General features: G+C 39.7%; 1 long non-coding RNA gene across 1 annotated transcript; it reads right to left on the bottom strand.

Annotated features, from left to right (window-relative positions):
* Positions 1-1,665: 1,665 nt before the first annotated feature.
* Positions 1,666-4,091, bottom strand: LOC126061290 (uncharacterized). The gene is made up of 3 exons (XR_007513746.1): positions 3,960-4,091; positions 2,288-2,539; positions 1,666-1,746 (listed from the first exon to the last, which is right to left on the bottom strand). It is a non-coding gene; the product is annotated as an uncharacterized LOC126061290 (long non-coding RNA).
* Between the last annotated feature and the right edge of the window lie 506 nt (positions 4,092-4,597).

The raw sequence follows: 4,597 nt of genomic DNA, 5'->3' as shown, positions 1-4,597 counted from the left end.
AGAAATGCTAAAGGATATTCTTCAGGCTGAAGAAAAATGGTATCAGATGGAAACTTGAATCTACAGGAAGAACTGAAGACCACTGGAAATGGTAAGTGGGTACATATGAAAGCCTTTTTGCTTTTTTTCTATGTATTTCCTTAAAAGACAACTTTTGTTTAAGGCAAAAATAACGGCATTTAAAAGGTAGACTTTATAAAGTATGTGTAAGTAAAAGATACCACAAGAAATGACAGAAAAGATAGGTAGGGTGAGAAATAAAATTATACTATTATGAGGCTATTACAATGGCAAATGGTAAGCATTAACTATGAATGGTGAAGTAGTGTAACATTGATTCTAATTAGGCTTTGATAAGTTTTAGGCCCACAGCAACCATTAAACATCAATTAACAGAAGCATACCTATGAAGCTAATAGAGCAAATTAATTGAATACTAAAAAGTTACCTGGTTAATCCACTATTAAGAAAATGCTAAGGCAAGCCACAAACTAGGAGCAAATATTTGCAAGTAAATATTTGCAATACATATATTCAGACAAAGGGCTATATCATAATATATAAAGAACTCTTATGACTCAATAAGAAGACAAGTAATCCAGTAAAAGAAATGGACAAAAACCTTGTATAAACAAAAGAAGAAAAGCAAATGGCCAAGAAGCACATAAAAAGATGCTCAAAATCACTAGTCATCGAGAGACGTAAATTAAAACCACAATGAGATACCAGTTCCAACTCACTAGACTGGCTAAAATTTAAAAAATGACAATTCCAAGGGTAGTCAAAGATGTAGAACTATTGGACATCCTGTATGTTGCTGCTAAAAGTGTAAAACTATATACTCACTTTGACAAATAGGTTAGTAGTTTTCTATAAAGGTAAACCTATGTACCCATCATAAAAAAAAAAAAAAAAAACCACCAAACCCATTGCTGTCAAGTTGATTCTGACTCACAGCAACCCTATAGGACACAGCACAACCTCCCCATAGGATTTCAAGTAGCAGCTGGTAGATTTGAACTGCTGACCTCTTGGTTAGCAGCTGAGCTCTTTAACCACTGTGCCGCCAGGCCTCCATACCTACCATGTGACACAATTCCACTCCTCATATACCCACAGACAACAAATACCCACAGAAACAGCTGTGCATGAATGAATGTTCATTGCAACTTTATTCACAACAACTAAAACTGCAGACAGCTCCAAAAGTACACAGACAGGTGAATGGGTGAGGCGATTGTGGTATGTTCATCCAACAGAACATTACTCAGAGATGAAACAAACTACTGATATGGGCAACAGCACGAACGAAACTCAGAAACCACGCTGAGCAAAAGAAGCCAAGCACAAGCGTACACATGGTAGGATTCCATTTACATGAGGTTCCAGAACAGGCAAAATTCATCTACAATGACAGAAACCAGATCATTGGTTGCCTGGGGCTTCCAGTGTGGGTGACTGACTGCAAGGGGACACAAGGGAATTTTGGGGGCTTATAGAAATATCACTTATTTTTATTAGGGTGGTGGTTACACAAGTGCATACATTTTTCATAATCATTGAGTTGTACGCTTTAAATGTGTGCTTTTATAGCATGTAAGTTATACTGTGATAAAGTTGATTTTAAAGAAAATAAAAATGTAACCTGAACAAAATATTTACGGTGTCAGCTCTTATCCAGGCTCCGGTGTTAACCGCATCATTTTAGCCCCTCTAAGTTTCAGTGCCCTGATTTATAAAATGAAGCTGTAAAAAAAAAAAAAAAAAACACAATGATTTCTAAGTCTCTTTCCAGTTGAATGGTTGCAAATGCTAAAATTAACTTAAGTAGTGCAGTCCATAACATTTCTGTACCCAGTGTTAACCATGTACCTAGGTTGTTGTTGTTGGGTGCTGCCAAGTCGGTTCCTACTCATAATGACCCTATGTACAACGAACAAAATGTTGCCTGGTCCTGTGCCACCTTCAGATTATTGCTGTGTTTGAGCCCATTGTTGCAGTCTAGTCATCATTAATAGAGCACACATTATTCATGGAGCATTAGAATAAAATAGATCTTAAACAATGGTTAAAGCCGGGATTCTCGAACTTGCCGGTTCAGAAGACTCACTGGTCCCCTACCCCAACAGATCTAGAGAGTAGGAATCCAAGGAAAGGAGGCCTGGGGCGTACATAGATATAGATATCTAAGCACAGCCCTCCTTCACCCCACTCCTCACATGAAAAACTTTCAGGATCAGGCAGATGTGAGAAACACTGACCTAATGTGAGAAGTCATAGAATTTACCTCAGCGTCTTGGCGGGTCACTCCTCAGAGATATTTGACGCACTTGGTGTGCTTTGATTTGGATTGTCTCTTTGTGTAAAGTCTCACTGGTAATTAGAGGAGGAGGTAGGTGGCAAATTATAACCAGACAGCTAGATTCTGAGGCCAAGGGCGAAGTCACTGTGGCGTTGTCCCAAGTTATAAATAAGAGTGGCTTGATCCATTATTGTCAGGCAATCGCCTCTCTGTTGAGCAGATAGTTCATCCCACGCCCTGCAGATCACAATAAATCATGGCATTTCTCGTGCCAAACAGCCAGAATGTGCATTCCCAAACCAAGGGTCCCAGTAAAGCAAGTGCAGTGGTAGACGCTGGACGTGCCTCTGACAGCCAAATACTAGAGCTGTGCAGAGCTGTTATGCTATGCAGCCTGGGTGACAGGTCCGGAAGACGGCTCACTTAAAACATCATTTGTAAATCTTCCTTCTTATGACCTTAAAGACAGACTCAAATCTCATCCAGGAATAGCTGTAGCTGTCAACTCTCATTTAAGGAGCAGGTGATAATCTCATTTTCCAGCTCTCCTGTCAAAGAAAGGTTGTTTATCTTTCCACAAATCCATAACCTACCAGCATCCAGGCTTCCTCGGGGGTCTGAAGGCATACACTGAGCAGATAAAACCAGATCAGGGGGCCAAAGGACAAACTTGGTGCACTAGTCCAGTGGGAATCAATGCACTGCAGTCTCTTCAAAATTCCCTATTCTCAGTTTCCCATGTCACCTTACCAGTGACTATGGAAAGAGGAAGTTGCTAGAAAGTAATGAGTTCCTCCAAAGAAAATACGTGTCCTGCTCTGACCAAAGAATCCCTGGTGGCGCAGTGGTTAAGCGCTCGGCTGCTAACCCAAAGGTTTGTGGTTTGAACCTACTAGCCACTCTGCGGGAGAAAGATGAGGCAGTCTGCTTCCGTGAAGACAACCTTGTAAACCTTATGGGGCAGTTCTACTGCGTCCTATAGGGTCACTGTGAGTCAGAATCGATTCAAAGTCAATGGAGCAATGGTACTCTAACCAATGTCACTGGGGTGGGGAGTGCAGAGGGAGATTTAATGACTTTGAAACTGACTTAGGGAAATGTGGATCACAATCCAAGCTGTCCATCTTCCTGCTTTATAGATTGACTATTTTAAGAGGAGCCAGCTGGTCTAGCCCCAGGAAAACTTCAAAAGCATCATACCAGGAAATACAGACAAGTATCCAAAATATTATCTGTGGAATCAGCTGAGGGTTTTTTTTTTCCCCCTTCGTTATTATTATTATAAAAGTTCTGGAAACGCTTCAGCAAATGTGTGAGTAACATTTTAAAAATATCTAAACCTGCTGAATTTTTCCTACTTGTGTAATGTTGGTTGGTCAGTCGGAATTCTCTAAATGAATAATTTCCAAACCCAGCTGATGGACAGATCTTTCTAAAAATACGGATTCTAAGGCCCCAACCTCATTCAGCGATCTGGAATGAGACCCAGGAATATGTGTTGTAAAAACCCTCTTACCTGACAAAATTATAACCAGCATTTGATTTATTCAATGCTGAAGTTCTAGAAAGCAAGGAATCAGAAAAAAATGTATATATATGTATATATGGCATGCACAAGTCTCTAAGGTATAACACTTTATGTGAGCCTAAAACATACCAATGTATCCATTTGACAGACTGGCATAGAGAGAAGGCCTTCTGCTTTCATATAGATAGGTCTAGCAATTAGACAGTATAGCCATCTTCCTCACGTATTTCACGGCTTCAAGGCAGGATATACAGTTTCTGGTTTTCGTTTCTTTCAGTAGAGGAAGGACTGAAAGACATTTGAAAAGAAACCCAATCATAGACTCTTAGATATTCACATTTCTTTTCCAAACATTTACAGTTCCAAATACAACAAAAAAGTAATAGTATCACTCTCTTCTCACCCACTTCTTACTAGTTGACATTATGTACTCTGTGTCGTCAATGGGTTAGTAATAAACACAACCGCAGATAAATCAACTGGTGTGAGTAGAAATGTGCAGGAATGACCAGTAGAGAACAGCCAGGACAGGAACATTCAGCTTGCCATGGTCACTAGTCAGTACGTTTTACTGAAGGAGAAAGTTTGCTAAACCAGAAAATGGGCTGAATAAAGACTCATTAATAGAATCTCTACAGTATTTCTTAATGGCTCCATACACAGATGATAAGGAGGATTATCTAAACTTGCAAAATATTACCCTAAACCAGAGCTTCTCAAAACTTGAACGTGCATACAAATCTCCTGAGGGTCACGTTACAAGGTAG

Source organism: Elephas maximus, chromosome 18 (genome assembly GCF_024166365.1).
Source record: "Elephas maximus indicus isolate mEleMax1 chromosome 18, mEleMax1 primary haplotype, whole genome shotgun sequence".
In the NCBI taxonomy this organism is placed as follows: Eukaryota; Metazoa; Chordata; class Mammalia; order Proboscidea; family Elephantidae; genus Elephas; species Elephas maximus.
The sequence above is the reverse complement of the archived record's forward strand: the minus strand, read 5'-3'. Positions and strand labels throughout refer to the sequence as shown.